Source organism: Engraulis encrasicolus, unplaced genomic scaffold (assembly GCF_034702125.1).
Source record: "Engraulis encrasicolus isolate BLACKSEA-1 unplaced genomic scaffold, IST_EnEncr_1.0 scaffold_415_np1212, whole genome shotgun sequence".
In the NCBI taxonomy this organism is placed as follows: domain Eukaryota; kingdom Metazoa; phylum Chordata; class Actinopteri; order Clupeiformes; family Engraulidae; genus Engraulis; species Engraulis encrasicolus.
In genome coordinates this window covers 1-23,796 of record NW_026945715.1, presented here as the reverse complement: position 1 = coordinate 23,796, position 23,796 = coordinate 1, and the positions used below count along the sequence as shown (strand labels likewise).

Sequence of the window (23,796 nt, the reverse complement as noted above, 5' to 3'; positions counted from 1 at the left end):
CAGCACACTATCCAAGATAGGGTGAGCGTGGTGTACCCTGTGAAGAAGATGACCAGTCAAGATAGCATCCTCCAGCCACCTCCCACGTTTCTCTTTGGTATGCAAACTGCAGAGGATCCAGGTGGCGTGGCGCGTACCTGGGGTTTGCAGAAAAGGTTGCAGCAGACAGCACTTCGTTCTTCAAAAGTTTTCATTAGAGCATGTGAGGTGTGAGGGCCAACGGTCTGTAATCATTAAGTTCCTTGAGGGCGAGTTTTCTTTGGGACAGGTACCAGGCATGACGTTTTGCCACAAGCTCAGGAACCTTGCCTTCTTGCAGACTCCTAGTTAAAAAGGTGGATGAAGAGGCTCAGGCATATTCCTCAGCACATGAGTCTTCGCCGTGTGCAGTCATTGCACAGATGCCCATCAGACGGGCCGGCCTGCCTGCGGGAAGATTACTTTAGTCTTACTTAGTGCGCCCCGTCCTGCCGTAACTCTGCACTTATGCTGGGTGAGTTGCCGGCTGTGGGGTGTGCTGGGTTGGCGGTAATGGGGGGAAGTGGGAAGGGTTGGCTGGTGGGTTAAAGTATGGACATCAGGAAACCAACTAGACAAAGTTGTGTACCGCATTTAGAAATATTTGAGTCATTAGTACTATCCATTTCGAGTTGCCCTTAATTAGCTGTCCAGGTCGACACTGGTTACAAGATATATAGTCAAGTTGAAGAGAAAGATACATTTTTGCAACTGTGTAGGGCAACATCATGTATCCACGGCCCGCAGAAACGTTTACATACACTGGGGTGTGGCTGCCTTGGAAATTCAGCGATTAGCAAGCATCGGAGACGGAGAGAACCACCACGGGAGTGAGAGAATTTTACTATTATGGAAAGAACGGTTTAATAAGCGCAGAGGACAAAAGACGTTCGGGCATCTTTATTGTATTGGACAACCCTGGTAGACTTGCGAAAAATGAAATTAAATCTACCGTTTAACTGATTAAAGGCTTAGTAAGAGCAAGGCCGTTCATTTCCCGTCACCTGCCCTTGAAGCGCAAAACAGGTCCTCCACCGTTGGTTGGCTGCCGGCCTAAAGAGGGAAAAAATCCCTCGGCGTCAACAACTATGATGCCAGGGTCTGCAGTGAACCATTTTTTGAATGAAGATTACATAGAGAAAAAGATATTTGAAGCCAACAGGCCGTCTAGGTGACTAGGTCCACCAACAGGCGTAAATTGGAGACGAATCCCCCTCTGTGTTCAATTTACAACGTATGGCATAGGTTCTACTGAGCCGACCTACCAAAGACAGCCAGAGCCCTGCCAAATTGCCGCAGCGCCTGGAAAAGACGACAAAACGCGCACACATCTTAATAGAACAACTTCAGGTACGATAGTATGAAAAGACAGACTAAATCCTAAATTAATCACCAAGGGTAACACAAAACACGATTGTGCAATTCAATGTTAGCTTTTGAACACTTGCAACTTTAACAGCTGTCGCCCACCTGTTTAAACGAGGTTGTTTATTTTACTTGGGGTGTGGTGTTAAGATTAAATGTCATGCGATCGCTAACCTCCATCTACTAACTGCCACCATGTCAGCTACGTGGACGTGTGTGTCAGGATACATTAAACTTCCCCAACCTGTATACCATTTTAGGGCCATAGGGCTTGGGGGTTGCCAGTTAGCATTTAATTAGTTTGTTTTGGCTTTCAGTGGATATAAGTACCCAACCCAACACATCCATTATGTAGGCCTATATTTGTAGTAGGGCCTAAGATGTCTTGTTGCATTACGGGAACCCAAATGGCATAAACACACGACCCCCTTTTTTAACCAGTCATTATTACCCTTCAATATTCATCATCATCATTATGGGTATAGCTTATTTCCCATTCAAAAGTATCAAAATCTGATCATACAAAGATAAGTATAACCACCAACTTTCACAAAGGAAGAAATGAAAACAGTTCAGATTATTTTACTACGGAATAAAACAATGCTCCCTGCTGAGAAATAGATCTACAAATTACACCAGTATATCACCCTTATTAGTATAAAGATTAACACAAGCTAAACAAATGCGGGGCGTGAATTTGAGACTGGCTAAACATATTCTTTATTTTCCGTAGGTCAGGCATACATCCATTCCATGTTGAGGTAGACTGGGCGAAAGTACGTACTGAGTGTGACATTCTTCTGGAAGAAACAAATCAATTAGGCCTATGTGACCTAAAAACCGTGAGTGTAGGCCACACAGCACTGATTGAAGGTGCAGCAGTACAGTCCAAGGGCACAATGACAGGCAACATTGACAGTTGGATCTTTTAAGCCATGGACCATCCTACATACAGCAAGCCAGTGCGGGACTTAACCAACCCTTGCCAGCAACCAAAGCGGCCTGCCGCCTGCTTTAAGTGACTCAGAGTGGGATGACTTAGATGAGGGGTATAGTGACAATGGAAGAGGAGGGAGTCAGATGAGGAATTTTGAAATTTGTTTGAAGGGAAGACCACCTAGAAAGCAGTGAGGAGAATGACAGTGAGGAGAGTGACAATGATAGTGTTTGACTGAATGCGATGTAGACGCCCATCTCTGACTCGCAAATTGCATCGCTTCAATTTCAGAGAGATTAAAAAACTCTTCAAGTGTTATGGGTCACCTAGAAGGATGTGGAAAAATGCCTTACTCCAACTCAGGCGTTTATAAAGAAAGAGTGGGTTTCTGGGTTTGAAAATTGAAACAGAGTGCATTGATGGTCCACCCCAATTACACCTGGACATCGCAAACCAACTTGTCAGGGGGGATGATGGAGTGCAACATCACTATACCAGCAATCGACCTTTGTTTTACTTGGCAGTTGAATGTAGCCCCTTGTCCTTGAGATATGTGACAACCATTGCGCCTGGAATGTTGGTGTCGAGTAGAGAATGGTTCAACCATTCAGAAGGCCTACATAATACCAGAGATAAAAAATTGGTTATGGACACACCCATAATGAGTCTCTGCTGGCTTGCTGCGGGGGATGAACCTCTCCTGCTGTGTGGTGATTGTAGATATGACAGCCCTGGGCACAATGCCACATTTTGGGAACTTACCTCCCTCCTTGACACCAACTCAGGCCTGGTGCTGCAGCACCAGGAGACTGTGAAGGTGACGGAAGTAAAAAATAGCTATTGGTTGGAGGTAGAGGGCATGGAGAGGTGCCTATCACAGCTGAAAGGAAGAGCATGGTGTGTCCGTGTCCGTTTTGGCTTCAGACTGCCATCCCTCTGTACAAAAAAGCCACTCCCGCCTAAATCATCCACAAATCAAACCACCAATATGATCTGTGGGACACATTGTGAAAGGTGTAAAGAAGAAGCTGTTAAGATCAAAGTAATGAAGAGACCTGTATCAAGTGGATACAAATGATAACCAACCACCTTTGGTACTGTTTCAAGCATGTTGTGGGGAAGTTTTCACAGCCAGGGCGAAAAGTGAGAAGTGGACATCCATCTTGCTCCACAATCACAAATGTTTCACGAGTGGACCTGTGGAGAAATACGATTGAACAAAGGTGTGAACATGCACCTTACAACAGCTGAGGAAGAAAGAATGTGTCCCTGGTTACAGCCTGACTCAGCTGCTTTTGAAGTCCTCCAGAAGGTGGTTCTGGACAGGCCCTCCTGAAGAAACTGGAGAAAACATGTGAATGTGTACACACAGGGCCAACCTTGAGTCACTTCACTCCCTGTACACCATAATATGCCACCAAAAGGAAGAAATTCCTAAAGGAAAGTTTTCGAAGCACGCCTCCCAGATTGCTGCATATAGATCACAAATGTCAATTCCAACAGACAAATGGCAAAAAGAAAAGATGGTGAGATACAAATTCAAGCACCAGTTTCTCAAAGGGAGCACAACACTACATCACCACTCATCACCACTCCCAGGAAAGTGAACCACAGGGACGATATAGTTTTAGGAAGGACATTGTGTCAGGCGTAGTCAGAGGGGCAGATCTGTTTCCATCCGAGCAGCACTGCAACAGTCAAACCCCGACCCAGTGGTCACACTGGCACAGCACAAAGGTGTTCTAAAGCCCGAGAAGGCCTTTTCAATACAAAGGCATCTCAGCCGATTTGCACCAGGAGCTCCTAAATAAAAAACAAAATCACACACAGGATCAATAAACAATCACAATACAAAACAAAATCACACACAGGATCAATAAACAATCACAATATAAAACAAATTACACTTGCATGGTTTCATTAATGTAATGTAGGCTAATATAATAATTCTGTCACATTCCCAAATGTTAAGTGCAAAAGAAAGTGGTTCAAATAGAAGTCTTGGATATATAATATAGTTATTATTTGATTTAAAAAGAGTATTCAAATCCATGATATTGTGGCGATGGGTATAGGTGCCGTATGGTGGTTACAACGCAGGCTGGTATTGGCATCCTGTTTCTCCTCCCCAGGTGTCCTCTTGCCCAGAGAGTGAACTGCCTGTATGCCATTAACCTGTACAGACTGGAGAAGAAAAGTTGAATCAGACATCTTAGGTTTGATGTGGTGTTAAAAGTGTAATGCAGGGTTCACAATGAGGCCTATTTAATAATAATAATAACAATAATAATAATAACAACAATAAGGCCTAGTCCCTTTTCTTCACTCCATTCTACATAATGGTCTACATTAAATCATGCCATTTACAGTTTGACTGGTAAACTGACAATAACCCACTCATTTGCGCCAATAAGTTCTTGTCATAGCCTCGGAGCTGGTGTGCAAGGAATGACCACCCTTACTTTTCACCCTACTTTTCACCATTCGGGGATGTGTTCTCTAGATATACTTAGGCTATAACTTATCCAATGGGGGGATGCGCAGTGAAATGCAGGGCTATTTGTGGCTGGGTTGCAAGCTAGAAGTCGTTTTGTCGCGGTGTTTCGAACAGCAAGGGGAAATAGTTGAAAAATGGAATTTGCTGTAAAAGACTATCTTGGGCCGTAACAAGTAACAATAACTGGCGACTGCAGATGTTAGAAGCAATTGTGATTGGTCGTTAGTAAATGTCACTTATAATCTGGGGCGTATATTCATTCAGACCAGAATTGGTAGACTTTCGTTTGACCATTAGCTGTGTTTTTACCATCTGGAGTCGCTAGTTGATACGGGGGACCCAGATAGTCTGTTACACCGGTCAAGTTTGCTACAAATTGTCGGCTTTCGCTCAGGCTAAATACTATCCCTCGCTCAGTACAAAATCACTTCCACGAATAGTTCAAGCAGTTGGATACAAGCAACGGCACCGATGGATCACCGAGTTACAATTTAACGTCAGTCTCCGTTAGCACTGTGCTAACTAGAGACTAGCACAAATGCAACGTCTAAAATTGTAACACAGGACACATCGGCACACACACGGACTATTAGCCGTCCGTAGTCAATACTTATGATGAAAGCATTTATAACAAAAACAATTTAAACACGCGCCATATGATGTAATGACAGATACTTTTCCGTGTGTATGTTAAATGAAGCAAGCGTAGCTATTTACCTGCTGTTGATGGGCCGCTTCAGTGGCTCCCCTCGTACCTCTCGTAGTGACAGCATTGCCACTTCCAATACGTCTTTTTCAAGGCACAAGATGCTGAACATCCGAGACATGGTGATACACGTCTCACCCTCGACCAAATAGCCCAAATCAGCCTCAAGGCAACACCTGGACTCCCACGACGTGCACATGGGCTGGCAATGGTTACACATGCACCAGTCAATGTTGCCCACTCTGCCCTCACCTCCCGAAACCGATTCGCATAGCCCTAGTTCTAGTCCTGTTTCATGAATATGCCCAGTAGTGGCAATGCTACGCATTTCCTTCACTATTGGCTCGAAAGCATAAGCCATTGGGTGAAAGTCGTGGGATTCGCCAAATCTCTCCACTTCATCCTCCATAGTTTAGCTAAGTTATTTTTAGCAGGCTACGGGTGATCGCCAGCAGAGCACAGTATCCCAGTAACCAAACCAACCAACGCACTGATACCGGAAGAACTTAGCAACACACCCGGTGATGTCATAAACAAGATGGCGGCGAATATTGATAATGGCCTGCATAACTAATGTATCCGAAATGTCTTTTTTTAAATGATCTACGATTATAGTTTGTAACAGTGGCACGTTTACAGTTAGTTAAATTCAACTCAGCTCTTGCACGACTACGCCACCTAGGGTGGGGGAAGAAACCTAGGAGTGAAATTACCCCCCAAATTAGTAAACCAGGGGGCGTATTACAGAAAACTTCCTATCTTCAGTCGTCCTATCTTAACTTTTGACTTGAGATAAGATTTTTCCCAGTTTGGTATTACAGAAACAAATCCTAACTTCATTTAGGATTCTTATCTTATCTTTGCAAATCCTATCTTATCTTGAGTTAGGAATCCTAAAGTAGCGATCTAAACATCTACGATCTACTTTTTATGTCTGTTACCTGACAACAAATGCACCGCTACCTAGCAACAGTAGTGCGACGCAAGCTAGAATGCACAGATTTGACTGCTGCTGCATCTCGCGGTCTGCGTGATACTAAACCAGAGAGGAAGAGGACGTAAATATTTCGCTAAACTTTTTAAGCTCATTACTTTTAAATAACGCACTTATTAGTGACGTTCCACCGAACGGATTTATAATACAGCAACATCTGTGAGGACGAAATTAGGTCATCTCGCTGCCTGCAACCTCAAGTTGATCAAATGCATTGGTTTCAGTCCCAATAAAGTGCTTCCCATTTTCCATATTTTCATCCCAATGCTTTGTTTTTCCAAGCGAATGCACGCAAAACAGTTAAGACGTAATTTCATGAAATGTCTTTGTATGACCAGCGCATGTAAAGGCTATAAATAAATGACAATTAGCCGACTTGGCTTGACCCATGGTCGGCTGTGTCAATTAAGGAAGTTGATATCGGACTTCACATCGAAGTCGGGTATATTTATCATCAACTCTTCACTTCACACATCGTTTGGGTCAGTCAATATAGCCCAATTTAATTAACATTTCATCCGTTCACAATTGCGTTGTTTTCCCGGATAGACTTCACTGTTAGCTCTGGCTGAAACAGCAAGCTGAGCGTGGGTAAATGGTGATGAACACCAGCTAAATTTTGGCTAACAAATCAATGGATAACTGGAATTAGGACAGCTGGGTGGCTGTCCTAAAGTTAGGACCAATTATTTAGGATTTTTCGAAGTTAGGATGCTTCTGTAATACCCCTTTCTTAACTTAAGATAGGATGCGCCAAACAACTTAGGAAACGCTGTTCTGTAATACGCTTTTCCTAAATTCGGTCCTAAAGTGCCGTTGCCGCGGTAACTAGACAGATAAGATAAGATTTTCAAGATAGGAAGTTTCTGTAATACGCCCCCAGGACACAGGTTCGGAGCACTCTTAGGCAGGAGTTTATTCTCTTTTCACAAATACAATAGTCATACAGATGTGAATTTGTCATACAGGTGTGCAAATATGCAGTGGTGATGCAAGGGACAAATACTCATACATTACAAAAATACAATATGGATGAATTGTATTACAGACAATATTGCACTGATCCCTATTAGACGCCCACTAGCGGGCCGTTATGTGGAGCAATATGGCCAATGGCCACACGCAAACATACACCACGCATACACACGCACGGCACCTGTTCGAGAGAGGAAGGGAGGCTACACTCACTCGTACGAACCGCCCCAATACGGGGGAGACGGGGCAATGGTGTCACTCTTAAAGGGGGGGGAAAAGCTAGGCTTAGGCTAACCAGTAGCAGCACGGTTGAAAGGGATAGTTAAAGACTAGGGGAAAAGGCCACACAAAATAAACACACACAATAAAGTACTCACACAAAATAAAAAGAAAACACACATCTACTACTGCTACTTAGCACAGCAAAATAGTAATAGTCACCCAAGTGCACACAGCAATGGAAAAGTGAGGGAATCCACCACCCGAAGACCGGCGCGCTATGGCAACTCCATACCTATCCAGGGAGGAGAGAAGAGAGAGACACTCAATGGCGAGAATGACACGTACTAATGTATAACACAATTTGCATACACAGTGATGACTAGATGCAACTTAACTTTTGTATAGCAAGAGAGAGGGGAGAACTACACCGCTGTAGGTTGACTGAAGGGGGTGTACACTTGCCTCCGGTGCCGTGCCTAGATGACAATCACACACGCATACAGACACACAGACACACACGCACTCACAACACACACAGGTAACTAGACCTGCGCAGTGCGCAGCGAGGAGGCTGGCGTCCCAAGAAACGGACCAGAAAATAAAAATAATTAAACCAAACAAAAGCAGGACGAGCAGGTGGAGCCAGTCGGAACCGGCGCAGAGTGTGACGGCAACAAAACAGCAACCTCCGAGGAGTGTAGCTAGCAATCCCCCTGTAACAGACAGGTACCCATTACTCACTAGCCTAGAGGTAATCGGTGACAGCGACAATCAAGAGGAAGAAATGAATACTTACAGCGTCAGAGAGGCACCGCTAACCTGATCATAGATCCGTGGTTCGGAACAATCGCAATTTGGACCACACACTGAGGAGAGTGAGGGTAGATTTAGTGACTAAGGTCATCGTTACCATCGGAGCAACAACATCAACGTAGCATAGGCCAGCTTACCATCCACTGACTGCAGTCAGGTACCCAGGGGCCAACCACTGTGGCCACTCCAAGCCAGCGTAAGCACCACGAATCAGGCCTGCCACAGGGCACAGATGATGGGGCAACACACCGGTGCAGTATAGGCAGCGCGAAGTGAACGCCAGTTCACAGCAGAGTGCAGTTCCACACAAGAATGGCTAGAAGTGGAATGCAGTCACATAATCAGGTCCGTAATTCAGACAATACGGCGATCGGACACATCATAAAGTATGAATATTAAATGCCTACCTGAAGGTACCAAATCTACCGGATAATGATCACAGCTAGCAGCAGCTCACACGCCAGCCGGCGTCCTCTGCCGGCAAAACAGCGGGGCGGAAGGAGACCCACGTCACGTCCAAAAACTACATTTATCAACATAAAAGTCCTGCCAGTAATGGGCCAGCCAATCACAGACAAAGGACCAAAATCAGTCAGATTGAGGGGTGTAGACCAATCTGTCACATATTGCTATAATTTTCCTCTCTAAATAAATTAAAACTATACTTAACTTATATAAAACGCTATAAATGTAATGTTTCATGTCCACTTTAAGTTGTTTCAAGTCGCAGAAGTAAGGAGCAGGGGAGGGGGATAGAGGTAGTGGGGATTTGTGAGCCTGTGCCCATTGGTGGAGGTACTGCTGCAGTGTTGATGATGGTGGGAGTGGTGACCATAGGCAGAGTAGGAGGGTGTGGGGATGAAGTGTCCCTGTTAGTGAAGCTGGGTGATGTAGTAACGGGAGTGAGTGGTTGTGAGTGGGGGAGATGGGAGCCTACTGAAGAGTTGTTGTCAAGTGTGGGCTGGGGGGATTCAGGGGCTATAGAGGTGAAAAGAGAAATGCTTCCCTCTGTGCCAGAGTTTCCAAACCGATTGTAAAAATGGTTTAAATCATTGGCCATTGATAGATCGCCCTCTGCCATACATCTCTTCTTTCCACACCCAGTGATTTTTGTAATCCCCTGCCATGCCTCTTTAGCATTGTCCTTCATTTTAATTTCCACCTTCTTCCCATATGCCACCTTGGCCTCCTTCAGTCTGCTTTTGAGTTTTCGCTGTACACTCCTCAGCTCTGTCAAGTTTCCTTCCTTAAAAGGCTTATTTTTCTTATTGAGGAGTTGCTTGACATCTCTGGTTACCCAGGGTTTGTTGTTGGGGTAGCAGCGAATCGTCTTTGTTGGTGCAACAATGTCCATGCAAAAGTTTATGTAGTCAGTAGTACATGCTGTGGCCTCCTCCAGGTCATCAATGCCCTGCAGTATACTCCAGTCAGTGGTCTCGAAGCAGTTTCTTAGTGCCTCCTCAGTTTCTGGTGTCCATTCTCTGAAAGTATGTGTGGTAACTGGGAGCCTTTTTACTTTTGGGATGTACAGAGGCTGTATATGGATCAAATTGTGGTCAGAGAAACCCAGTGGGGGAAGGGGGGTGGCACTATATGCATCCTTCACGTTTGCATACAGGAGGTCAATGGTTTTGTTTTTTCTTGTTGCACAGTCAACACACTGATGAAAGTTGGTAAGGGTGGAGTTGAGGGTAACGTGGTTAAAATCCCCAGTGATGGCAATGAAAGCCTCTGTATGCTGTGTTTGTAGCCTCGCAACAGTTGAGTGAATGACGTTACAGGCAGTCTTGAGCGCCGCTCTCGGGGGGACATAGACGCAGATTATTATACAGTGTGAAAATTCTCTTGGAGTGTAGTAAGGACGTAAGCTGACGGCCAGTAGCTCCACATCTTTACTACACACTGTTTACTTCACTGTTACATGTCCGGGGTGACAAAACTTGTTATTGATGTACAACCCCTGGCAAAAAGTATGGAATCACCTGTCGTGGAGGATGTTCATTGAGTTGTTTTAATTTATGAAAAAAATAGAAGGATGAATGATACGACACAAACCTCAAGTCATTTTCAAAGGGGAACTGTCTGGCTTTAAGAAACACCAAAAAAAATCAAGAAAAACTATTTCGTTAGTAAGTAATTGTTACTTTTTTAGAGCATGCATAGAGAAAAAAAATATGGAATCACTCAACTTGGAGGGAAAAAATATGGAATCATGAAAAATAAACAGACAAAAGAACACTTCAAGACTTGTTTGCACCACCTCTGGGCTTCTAAACAACCCACAGCCTCTGAGGAATGGCATTAATGGATGAAAAACAGAACCCTTCATCAATTTTACTCACTCTTTCTCTGATTGCAGTTACCACATTGGCTTTACAGGTTGGAGCCTCGTCATGGACCATTTTCTTAAACGTCTACCTCAGATTTTCATTTGGTTGAGGTCCAGACTGTTTGTAAGCTGACGATATGTTTTTCTTCAATGAATGACATCACTGATTTTACAGTATGACAAGTAAAGATCCATTAACATCCCAAGAAAAGATTTCATCATCTCCAAGCATCTCTTCAATTGATTGGATAAGAAAAGTGTCCAAAACAACAACGTTAACTTGTGCATTTATTGAAAATGTAATGCAGTCATGTTCCCCCCAGTACATTCACCTTACATGCAGCCTAGGCTATTGTCAATGACAGTGGACATTTGTACGTTTTCATTAGTCAGTCATCCTCATTTTCATCAATCCCATGTAATAAATGCAACAGACAACACTTCCAGCATCAAATTGTTCAAAGAGGATTCACAATTAATGAATTAATTACACTTTTATCCAGTCAAACTGTCTGAATGCTTTTTTTTGGGCCATTGCATTTTTGTTTTTCCAATTTGGGTGCATGTGTAAGTTCAGATATCCGTGAATATTTCTGTATGTAAAGCCCATTTGCTATAGGTGATTGGAGATGCTCGCCAATGCCTTTTCAATAACTACTCAAGTTTATATTGACATTTTGACAATTTTCTGATCCAATCAGTTGAAAGGATGCTTCGGAATGATGAAATCATTTCTCGAAATGGTAATGTACCGGTCCATTGGCAAAACCTGTGAATACATTCTTTGAAGATAAACACATAAGGTCAAGTGTCATGGCCTACAAAAAGCCTGAAACTAAAATCCAAGACAATATCTGTGGTGGAAATTTGGGGAAAATGGTCAATGACAAGGCTCCAATCTGTTAAGATGATCTGGCACTGTAATCAGAGAAAAAAATGTGCAAAAATGATGAAGGGAATGTTTTTTTCCTCATAAATGCCATGCCTCCGAGACTGTAAGTTGTTCTAAAATCCAAAAGTGGTTCAAAAAAGATTTTGGAGTGCTTTTTTGTTTGTTTGTTTTTTTTATGATTCCATATTTTTTTCCTCAGAGTTGAGTGATTCCATATTTTTTTCTCTGTGCATGATCTAAATAAGTAAGCATTACTTACTAACACAAATGTTTTTCGTGATTTCTTTTGGTGTTTCAGAACAGCGCTCTCTAGTGGTGGAAAGAAGAAGTGCAGATAGTGGATAGATCCAAAGACTCTCACATACAGTATATAGTTTTAACAACACATGCAGTACAGTATATACATTTAACAACACACCCCCACAGAATTGTAACTATTATGAATCGTTAGATCCTATTTTATAGCCAGACAGTTGCACGTTGAAATGACTTGAGGTTTTTGTCACATCTTTCATCCTTCTATTTTTTATAAAATGAAACGACTCAATGAACATCCTCCACGATAGGTGATTCCATACTTTTTGCCAGGGGTTGTACATAATCAGTCCACCTCCTTTTAGTCCGGCAGCCAAAAGCTAAATATCAGCCGAACCCAGCTTCGTCTGATAAATTTTTTTTCTTTGCAGTTTGCGGTTGCCCAAGGTGTACCTATTAAGATTCCAGATGGTGCCAGGTGACATCCCTTGAGCATTTCCTGATATTGAGCATTTTATGCTGGATGTGCTGCAGCCATAGATTACAACAGTTTTCTGCACCCATTCATGTTATGCTGACCAAATACCCTATACCATACTTATTTTTGTGTTTGTTTACATGGTAGGATGTGTATAAGAACGGGTGGTGAGGTATGGACATCAGTGGGGGTGGGGTCATGCATGTTTGGGGGCGGGGCTCTCACCCACAAAGCCTGATTTTCCAAGTCTGAGACACAGAGGCCAACATTTTGTCAAAAGTGGCTTTATACCTCATAGTGGGCTGTTTGGTTTTGCTGTTTGTTGTTGCCCGACACTTACACTTAGATAAGAGTGGGTGATATGCCAATTTCAGATATTAACCCTTTCATGTTGGTTTCGCTGCAGCCATAGCCCACAAGCTTTTGACCGCTTCATAACTGCAGATTAACCATAGCACATTCAGGGTGGTAGGCCTACCACATCAAAGTTGACAAAGTTCCCTTGCTCCAAAGTACCAAATACATTTTAGACAATTACATAACTAGCTGTTTTTCAAGCAGAAATGTGTAACATTTAGGCAAATTTTGGTGGTGTCAGCGCAGACATACACAGAAAGGATTACTAATTCAACACAGAATTTCAACAACCTATCTTTCATAACATTCCATACATTGCTATTTACTCTTCCTGTGTTGTTGTAACACAACATTCAAAGTGTAATTAATAATCATTTCATTTCTGGCTGATCACTTGTTTGCCCACAAAGTACATAATTTCAATGGTGGTCATATTAACATGGAAAGAGATAAAAACGCAAATCCGCAAAATAACCTAAAGGTCTATATATTCATTGATTTGTATTTTATTGATGGAAATAGTCAAGCAAGGGGGTCGAGCATTATGACTACGTAGGCTACATAGACTACTACTCCTACTTGAAATTATACAGTGTTGTTGCTCCAAGTCTTAATCGGTTACTTAAAAATCTTTGCATTGTCAAAGCAATGTTGTTATGATGTAGATGAGTGCTTTCATTAACGAGTAAATAGGCTCGTCGACTGCCCCATCTGCAGTCAGACGCTGCAGAATACAAAATGTCCACTGATCTACCTCAGTCTTCAGTGCAATCGGAATACAATATCAGGCTTATACTGAGCGTGCGCGTGTGTATGTGCGTGCGTGCGTGCGTGCGTGCGTGCGTGCGTGCAATGCATGTACAGATCTTATTTGATGGCTTTATGGATTTTAAGTGATCATTCAATACCAGTCTGTAAATACACTGGATTTATTTAATTTCTTTAGAGCAGCCAACAACTGCTCACCAGTTACCCCCACACTCTCGGGGGTCTTTTATGTTGGCTATTTGTGGTAGGCTACCTGTAGGCTATATGCGATGTTGTCATGTATGTTGTCATGATGTGATGTCATGCAGGATCTCATAATGCACAATCCGTTCAATACTTTACAGTCTTATTCTATGCAATGTTGTGAATGTTTTTACTGAGGCATTTGTTGATATGTCATTCATGACCTGATTTATATGACTATATGCATAAAAATAGGCCGAAAACGCATTTTTTAAGGTTATTAGCAGTATTTTCTCTGTACCTGGAGAACAAAAGGAGATAGACACAGTTAACCACAGTAAAAAATCTTGTATGTACGATATTAACAAAATAAAAAAAGGAATTTTGAAGCTGGCATTTTCAGGTGGTCAGATCCGTTGCATCAAAATATATGCAAATTAGTGCATATTTAATTAGATAATAGCCTAATTAGCATATTTAAACAGAAAATATAGAAAACTTGTAATACATTTTTTTCTCCAATTCATATGAGTAATCATCTGGTAAAGTTTCATATTGATATATGCAAGATAAAAGATACCCTATTCACCTACAGTGTCGCGCCTTATTTGTGGGATTGCTGTTATAAAAGGGTTAATTATTACCCCATATTGGGTTTGTTTCAATAAGGGCAGTGTTCAGGCAGTCCAATGTGAACATTTTTCAGGTAATATAAGCAATTTGGTACATTTTGTAACATCATTCACAGTAATATTAGGTGTCTTTGTTTTTTGTCATAATTTGCATTTATGGGACAATAAAGGCTCAAAATCTGGAAATGCTCAAGGGATATCACCGGGCACCCTCTGAAATCTTGAAGACTTACCTAAAATCTATCAGATGAAGCAAAAAAATAAACTTCATCAAAAAAATCTGGGTCCAACCCCACAGCTCCCGGACTATTTCTTTTTCCCCGAAAGTGCATTGTCTCTGTCAAGTCAAACTACGCTGAATCCCGGTATGTCAGCATTAGAAGTAGGAGTGAGACTAGTTAGCCATGTTTCCGTGAAGCAAATTAGACTCGCTTCTCTAAACAGTTTTTGGTTTCTTACCAGGGCGGTCAGCTCATCCGTTTTGTTGGTTAGCGAATTCACGTTTCCCATAAAAATAGCTGGAACAGAGGGCTTATATCTCCTTTTCTTCTCCCGTCGCTTGGCCTTGACTGAGACCCCTGCTCTGCATCCACGAAAGCTGAAAACTTCTTTTGGAATGTCCACATGAACAGCGGCAGAATCAGCAAACTTCCTCAGATCCATCAGCTGGCTGCGCGAGTAAACAATGTTGCAGCGTCCATAGTAATGCTCAGACTTCTCCATATCCATATCCATACAGAATAAATAACTTCTAGTCCACGTTAAAAAATAAAAAACGAAGCAATAATAACATACAGAAAAACAACAACTAGACGCTAATCTAAGAACTGGAAAATAAGTAATAAAAAACAACACGAAAGACGACTAGAACAGACATAAAACACGGAGCTACAAAACCTGCTGCCATTCTCGCTGGCGCATACGTCACAGGTGCAGGCTCAAAATGAAAAAATGAATGTAGTTGCTGCCAAAGGTGGTTCTACAAAGTATTAAGCAAAGGCTGTGAATACTTATGTAAATATGTTTTCTTTGTATTTTAATTTTAATATATTTTCAAAAACTCTCAAGAATTCTTTTTTTCACATGGTGATAATGGGGTATTTATGTTACATTTTTAGACTAGGACAGTCATAAAGATGAGGCGCACACAAGGCTTGCAGGTTCAAAAAATTTATTGTGGCCGACAAATTAACAAAAGAAGTCAACAGAAAATATCCGGAGCTACAAATGTTTCGGACCTAGTCCATTATCAATGTCTTAAGTAGGAAGCGTGTGGCACGCTTTCCGGTCTTAAATAGTGTGACGTGTGAGGTAAGGTGCTCCCCCAAGGTGGAACCCTGTCAGCATCCAACCTGGATAATTCAAAATAAATAATTAAATAAACAAACAAGTATAAGCAATATCGAAGTGATAACGGGATGTGGATCTAATATTATATTACATGCAGGTTATATACAGAGACTTACATATATACAGAGAATACTACGTGGTTAGTTCTATTCATAGAAAACATGATAAGACAAGCTCTTCATTCATCCCTAACGGGTAAACAGTTTTCAAAGTAAAAATCCCCTCCCCTGCGTGTAGGTGTGACCTGTTCAATGACAGTGTATGCAAGTGATAACACAGGATGACCCGCTTCATGGAAGTGCCATGCCACTGGTGACTTTTCATCTTTGCGCCTAATGGCGCTGTTGTGTTCAATAATGTGCGTCTTCACTGATCTGTTTGTTTTCCCAACATATTCTTTTTTACATGGGCATGTTATTCCGGGTGGAACAAGTAGTGAATTGGTGCAGTTTGTGTGTCTTGTTGGTGACGGGACTGCAGATTGTGTTGCTCTTGGTTGAGTTGTTGCGACAAGTGGCGCATGTCCGACATGGGTGGAAACCTGTGGCTCTGCTTAAGCGTTCAACACCACTGCGTGTACTGAAGTTATCTGCCTTGACCAAAAAATCTCTAATGTTCTTAGCCCTGTGGTGGGCAAAGAGGGGTAGCTCTGGGAAGAGGGCGCGGCATGTGTCGTCACTGCTCAGGACATGCCAATGCTTTTTAACAGCTTCTTTTATCTGCGCACTGTGTTTTGCTATATGTTGTAGTACAGACAACAGAGGAGCGCTTCTCTCTTTTCGGGGGCGTCGAGGTACGGTGAACTTTTTCTAAGGCCTCGTTAAGACAGGTGTTGTCATGTCCTCTCAGGCTGAACTGCTTATACATCCTGGTGACTTCCCTGTTAGAATCAGATGCATTAGTGCATATACGCTTGGCTCTAAGGAATTGTTTGAATCTTTGTTACATTCACAGCACGAAAAGGGGGATTTGTGACAATGAACTCGTCCCAAATCGCCCACGGACTTGCCTAACTTTCGTCTGATTTTGAGCGCTGAGAGAATGCGAAATTAACAGTTTTGGTGACACGTAAATTGCCCGGAAGCGAATCAGAGCCGTGGAGAGGTCTCACAGCAGGGGTGTTAATGGCCCAACGATTAACATGAAAGGCAATGACAGCCAGCCCGGAACGCGGACTAGCCTTGCTCTTATTGGACGAAAAAGACACGTGACTCAAAGTAAAAGAGCTGCGCTGTTGGTTAGCAGGGTCGGCAGCTACGACCTTCTATTGGTCACGTTGGATTAATTTATGCATACCGTAGGCCTATACAGTAGGTCCGTATAATTATGCAAAAATTATTATTACTAATATACCTAGGTTGATTTTACTTTGTATATTCACATCATTATAGACTGCACTGTGATGGGGCTTCAGCATGCATGATGTGAATTTATTGATAAAATGAAAATGAATGAAATGAAAAATAATTTTTTAAATGCTTTTAATATCACACCAAACAATGTACACACACTTAGACAGGAACCGTGCATTTCATAAATATACATAATTTAAAACTACACACATACCCTGCAAACAATATACTCTAGGCTATATGCAGTGATGTATACAGTAGCCTACTCAGGTCACAAATGTACAACTCAGAAACAAACACGCATCTCTCTCCCAAGCGGCGTTTCCGATTGTCTCCCACGTCCTAACACTGGCCGTCAGAGCATTGAAGAAATCTTAATACTCAACAGCACTCAAATTTTGCCTAGTAGAACAGGTGAGGTCAGGCATAAACGCGTTGTCCTGACCGTCTGTTAAGACAATGCGATGCGACACAGAAAAGACGGGCGGCTCTCCGTGCTAGTGACTAAAAGTTAGCATCAACTTTGAAAAAGGGTCAAGTCACCATCAGAAGAAAACGGCCGTCTTGTAAAACATGTGTTTGAGTGAAACGGTAGACGGAAGGGACTTTGCGAGGCTATTTAATGCCTACATATAACGTGACCCAAAATGTCTCTAAGGCTTTGCAGCACGATGCAATATAGCCAAGTATTCGAGAAAACCTGATGCAGCCAGAGTCCAACAACTTCAATGCACCAGAAGTGAATTCGCCTTCTAGTTGGGTGCGTGCGTCACGTGTATTTAATAGAATATATGCGCATGTACATACAATACAGCTACCTTATTACCTGGAATATTTTTGAGGGCTGATATTACAAAAAGCTAGTAGGTAATTTTACTTTTCTTTTCTCTACCTACCATTCAACCACGAGTGGTTGGCTCTGTCCACCCACCAGTTTGAACTAAATAACTATTTTTGTATTTTATTATTTTTTTTAAAAAAAATTTTGGGGGGGGGGGGGGGGGGGGGGGGGGGGGGGGGGGGGGGGGGGGGGGGGGGGGGGGGGGGGGGGGGGGGGGGGGGGGGGGGGGGGGGGGGGGGGTGGGGGGGGGGGGGGGGGGGGGGGGGGGGCGGGGGGAATAAGTTCAAAAATGTAAAAAAAAATCCAATTTGGCAAACAATAAATCAGAAAAAAACTGAATGAGGAAAAATAAAACGGATTTCATAGGCCCCTACGACAGGTTAGGTTTGGGAAGGGCACAATTCATAAAACTCAGAAACATACAATGCTTTTTCAAAAAAGGGTTCTATGTTCCCCGCTGCATCCAAGTAGATTGCTGCCACATTGCTAAGAGCAGGTTGTTGTTACATCTCTGACAGGTTAGGTTTAAGGATAGTTTTAGTCAGGGCACATACAAAAATGGATTTTAGTAAAAGTTGTCAATTCATAGTAAATATGTGGTAAATATGAAAGTAAGAGGAAAAAATACTACAGGTACTGCCTTTTAATACAGACTATACAGGTATGTACAACATTATAAACATTGCTGTTGATTTCATGTTCTTCAGACGCCAATCATGCCAGCAGGGTCTCTGGTCACTGCGTCCTCGTCATACTGCAACAGGCACTCAGTCTCACTTCTGGGAGCTGTAGAAACAACAAATAAATTAATACTTCACCATGCACCTCATATTGACATAGCAAATATATCAATAAGCAAGTCATATTGAGCCCAACAGGGATAATGTCCTATTTCAGTCTTCTATGGTCTCATGCACTATGTCTCCCTGCCAGGATATGTAGGATGTAAGAAAATAAATCAAAAACATAGCAATGCACAGCATTGAGAACTTATCTATAAAGTAGCACAAGTCATATTGCCAATGTAGGCCAGGGGTGGGGAACCTATGTCTTGAGGGCCGTTTGCGACCCTTGAGGCCGTTTTATCTGGTCCCCGATATAATTTTAATGTTATTCAGCTTCACATAAAATATGACATATTTTGTAAAGGAACCTTAGAAAATACATTTGCAATACAATTAAGTTATATTCAGGGAAGCTGAAGAAGGTGGTGTTTGTTTAAATGTGGCTGCCTTCAATATAGGTCTAAAGTGAAGGGGAAAATCCTGGTTTGTGTTCATAGTACGGCCCTTGGAGAACTTTTACGGCCCCTCGGCTGAATTTGAATTGGCCCTTCGAATGAGAAAGGTTCCCCACCACTGACGTAGGCTATAGGTTAAGCTTACCCTCTTTCACTCTTCTGTGGTGAGACTGTGCCCATTTTGGGTTGACCTCCACACGCGTCTGTAGCACAGCACACAGGATTGCAGGACACAGCATCCTGCAGGACACTAAAAAAAAAAAAACAAAAAAAAAGGGGAATGAATAAGTTACCTGACCAGTTATTAAACAAATGAAAATTGATGTGCCAGAGCTGTGGTAAAAGTAACCTTGGGTCCAAATCATCTAGGCCTAGGGTGTGTGTGTGTGTGTGTGTGTGTGTGTGTGTGTGTGGTAAATCCAGTGTTCACATTATTCAGATATGAGAATTAATTAATTCATTCATTTTAACTGACATTAGTACATACCCATATCAGTGTCATTTCACCCTGCCAAGACACTGGACCTGGGTCTATTGGAGCTCTCTGCTCAGGGTGTCCTCGTTATACTGCAGCAGGCACTGTTGTTTCTATAGTTCCTAGACGCGAGACAAATAAATTAATAATTTGCCATGCACCTCATATTGACATAGCAAATATGTCAATAAGCAAGACCTATTGAGCCCAACAGGGATAATCTTACACTATATCAGTTTTCTGTGGTCTCTTGTAAGATTGGCCCATCACCATTCTGCAGGACACTACCGTCTCCCTGCCAGGATCTGTAGGATGTAAGAAAATAAATCAAAACATAGTAATGCACAGCATTGATTACTTATCTATAAAGTAGCACAAGTCATATTGACAATGTAGGCCAGGGGTGGGGAACCTATGTCTCTAGGGCCGTTTGCGACCCTTGAGGCAGTTTTATCGGGCCCCCCGATATAATTTTAATGCTATTCAGCTTCACATGAAATATGACATATTTTGTAAAGGAATCTTAGAAAATACATTTGCAATACAATTAAGTTATATTCAGGGAACCTGAAGAAGGTGGCGTTTGTTTAAATGTGGCTGCCTTCAATATAGGCCTAAAGTGAAAGGGAAAATCCTGGTTTGTTTTCATAGTACGGCCCTTGGAGGACTTTTACGGCCCCTCGGATGAATTTGAAGCGGCCCTTCGAATGAGATACGTTCCCCGACCCTGACGTAGGCTATAGGTTAAGCTTACCCTCTTTCACTCTTCTGTGGTGAGACTGTGCCCATTTTGGGTTGACCTCCACACGCGTCTGTAGCACAGCACACAGGATTGCAGGACACAGCATCCTGCAGGACACTTCAAAAAACAAGGGGAACGAATAAATGACCTGTCCAGTTCTATAAAAAAGAATACCCTGAAAAAGAACACCCTGTTGTTTCTACAGCTCCTAGAAGCGAGGCGAATAAATTAAATATTTTGCCATGCACCTCATATTGACATAGCAAATGTATCAATGAGCAAGTCATATTGGTCACAAAGAAGTTAATCTTACATTCTTTCAGTCTTCTATGGCGAGTTAGGCCTTCAGGTGACTCGTCTTCGCCATATTATGAGACAGCAGCCTGTGAAAACATGGTAAATAGAATAACCCATTAACCTTGGGTCCTAATATAATACATGGACATAAACTAGACCTAGTCAGTAGACCTCCACGTGAAACAATAAGAAAAAGTGACCATACATAATTTCAATTTCTTGAAGAGGCCATCTACACTTATTTGTGCAACAAGTGCTGTTTTGAGGACCCATACTTTTAAAGGACAGGTTGCCTACTGTTGCAAATGGCAGGGTATTTCACATTGATTTCGGGGTGGCGTGCTCAACTTGACCACTCTGGTCGACATTGAGCTCGCGCTGATACATTGGGCTCGCGTTACTGAGAGCTGCCGCCAGAACTACTCACGGTTAGCTTTCATAATATAGAACGCAACAAGGAAGAATCGGTCGGTTTGGTGAAAGGGCAAGGTGTTTCAAGGGATGTTAGCTAGTTCTACTCGATACATAGTAGTGACGCTACGACCAAGCTACTAGAGAATGTAATTAAACTAGTCGCTTCGCTACTGCCCAGCACTGAAAACCAACATACCCAGACGGCACACCAGTCTTTCCAACGTCGCCTAGATGCATTTTTGCCGCTGTAAAATACATTGGCAAGGCGTCTAAGCGTTAGTTCATCAGCGAAATGCCGGGCAGACGTGAAAAATGAGCAGTGTCCAGCATCTAGTTGATGAGCTAACGCCAATAATAGCATGCTAACGGTAGCCTTTGTCTATCTTTAGGCAGGGGAAAGGCAACTGAGAACGAGCAATGTCAAACAATTTACCATCAACAAGTATAGTTAACATATTCACTGTTTCACCACAGCATTTTGTCATTACGATGCTCGCAAGTCATCAGAATTTCCTAGCGTACAGCAGCAACTAGTGTAGTCACATTGAGGGGACTTGAGCTACCAGCTATGTAAAGCGGCTGTGCCATAACTTAGCAATGGCGGATCTGTGTTCAGAGGAGCTATTCAATCGCTCTTGAGTACTGAAACTTTAAGAACCACAGTTGAGTAAAAATGTACTTACATGTATATGAAGCCCATTTTCCGTTGGTATGTGAGGAACTTTCCCCCCATATCGCCAAGAAACTTGTAAACCACACAGACAACGCGTGGTTCTGTTCAATCAGGAAGGTGCTGTTGACCGCGGCTGATGGCTTCTTTGTGGCTTGTGTGTGGAATTCGCATTGTGCCAATTCGTTTTACTGCCACCTAAAGGCTTGGTGTAGAACTAAATTTAACCAGAGACGGTCTATTTTCAACTAACTTGAACAATCCTTGCTTTAGTTCAGAATACCATTTAAAAACCAGAGTGGCCAAGCACATTGATGTTTTTCCTCAAAAGCAGCTGAGGAACCTTTTTAATTCGAAGGGTCACTTCAAAATGTATGTCCAAGAAAGATCATTCAGATGATTCTATTTTGATAGCCTATTCTGTAGGTTCATTTAAATGTTTATAGCACAGATCGAATTGTTTGATCAACTTAATTTCTGAGCTTATAGTATCATAATAAAATGTACTGGCAGCAAAGCTGTGGCTAGTAGAAATGTTTTAATGCAGGGGTGGGGAACCTTTTTCATTCGAGGGGCCACTTCAAATTCCTACCATGGTCATAAAAATCCTCCGTGGGCCGTATAATGAACCACAAATCAGGATTTCCCCATAAAATTTAGGCCTATATAGACACCTTTAGGCCTATATAGACATATAGACATCTTTAAAGGTAGACACCTTTAAAACAGTTCCCACCTTTTCTAGGTCCCCTGAATATAGGCTAACTTAATTGCATTGGAAATGTAATTTCTAAGATTCCTGTGAAGTTGCAAAACATTATAATGATATCAGGGGCCGGATAAAACGGCCTCAAGGGCCCTCGAGACATAGGTTCCCTACCCCTGGTTTAATGGTTAGTGATTCTGAAAAACACCACTGGGCAGCGTGAAAAAAAACATAGCCTACACACACACAGACACACACACACACACACATTTTAGTAAAAGGCCAAAAAAATGCCCTAGGGCCCCCAACAATCCCGTTGCCTAGGGACCCCAAAATCCTAGAAACAGGCCTGCCGACCCCCCACTCCCTCCCACCCACCTGACCTCACCCCACCCCACCCCACTTGAAATTGACTGGGGCAGCTCCCGACCTGATCACTGGCATTTACATATTAAAGGCTCTTCTAAGAAGGGGATGGGAGGGGGGCATGGGGGAGCCGCAAATGCTGTGGCTTGAGGTATGAGGCAATTTAAGGTGCAAAACTCATCCACAAATTCCTCTTTTCATGCAGTGATTTTGAGAACAGAGATGAATTGAATACAATTTGAAATAAGTCTGTAACATAATAAAATGCAGAAAAAGTGAAGCGCTGTGAATACTTTCCGGATTGTCTGTATATTCTCCATTCATATTTGCATCAACATGGTATGATTTTGCGGAGCCCCTAAGTTTACCCGACTTTGGCAACCTCACGTCGTCAGCGTTAAAGTTATTGTTTGCCATGTCAACGTAATGGTATTGAAAGTTATAATTGCTGCCAACAGCCAGTCTATTAGTGTCTAATCCCTGAAAGACCCTAAACAGCGACAGATGAGAAAGAGAAGGAGGGAGAGAACATGGATGTAACTCCACTCTCTTTGACACAGAGAGAAGGAGGGGCATATTTCTCACAGATATATCTGCATGTTGCCTGTTTATTTGAAGTGACCAGTTTTTTGTTTCTTCTAGCCAATGTAGACTATCCTAATTTGAGTTTCTAATATGTTTAATAATTGTTAAATAATTGCTTAATAATTTGTTTCATTAGGCCTACATTAGATAGACATATAGGCCTACTCTATAATTTTATCTGATATAGATGGGCAAATAGGCTAAATTTCCATTTTGAAAGATAAATATAATATTACATGATAGGCCCTACATAGGTTACAGTACATATGCAAATTATGATTATGATTATGATTATGTCATCTTAGGACATAAAAAGAGCTAAAATTCCAATTATTTT

General features: G+C 42.3%; 3 long non-coding RNA genes across 4 annotated transcripts; all 3 read right to left on the bottom strand.

The window, feature by feature from the left end:
- Positions 1–4,321: 4,321 nt before the first annotated feature.
- Positions 4,322–6,061, bottom strand: LOC134443975 (uncharacterized). Its single transcript, XR_010033812.1, has 2 exons — positions 5,535–6,061; positions 4,322–4,504 (listed from the first exon to the last, which is right to left on the bottom strand). It is a non-coding gene; the product is annotated as an uncharacterized LOC134443975 (long non-coding RNA).
- Positions 6,062–7,408: 1,347 nt separating this feature from the next.
- LOC134443973 (uncharacterized) lies at positions 7,409–9,130 on the bottom strand. 2 transcript variants are annotated; one of them, XR_010033810.1, is made up of 4 exons: positions 8,935–9,130; positions 8,665–8,843; positions 8,511–8,580; positions 7,409–8,427 (listed from the first exon to the last, which is right to left on the bottom strand). It is a non-coding gene; the product is annotated as an uncharacterized LOC134443973 (long non-coding RNA). The 2 variants fall into 2 exon arrangements; XR_010033809.1 differs by having other exon boundaries at positions 8,665–9,120.
- Positions 9,131–18,688: 9,558 nt separating this feature from the next.
- Positions 18,689–22,318, bottom strand: LOC134443974 (uncharacterized). Its single transcript, XR_010033811.1, has 7 exons — positions 21,816–22,318; positions 20,735–20,804; positions 20,434–20,538; positions 19,906–19,984; positions 19,692–19,801; positions 19,350–19,454; positions 18,689–18,750 (listed from the first exon to the last, which is right to left on the bottom strand). It is a non-coding gene; the product is annotated as an uncharacterized LOC134443974 (long non-coding RNA).
- Between the last annotated feature and the right edge of the window lie 1,478 nt (positions 22,319–23,796).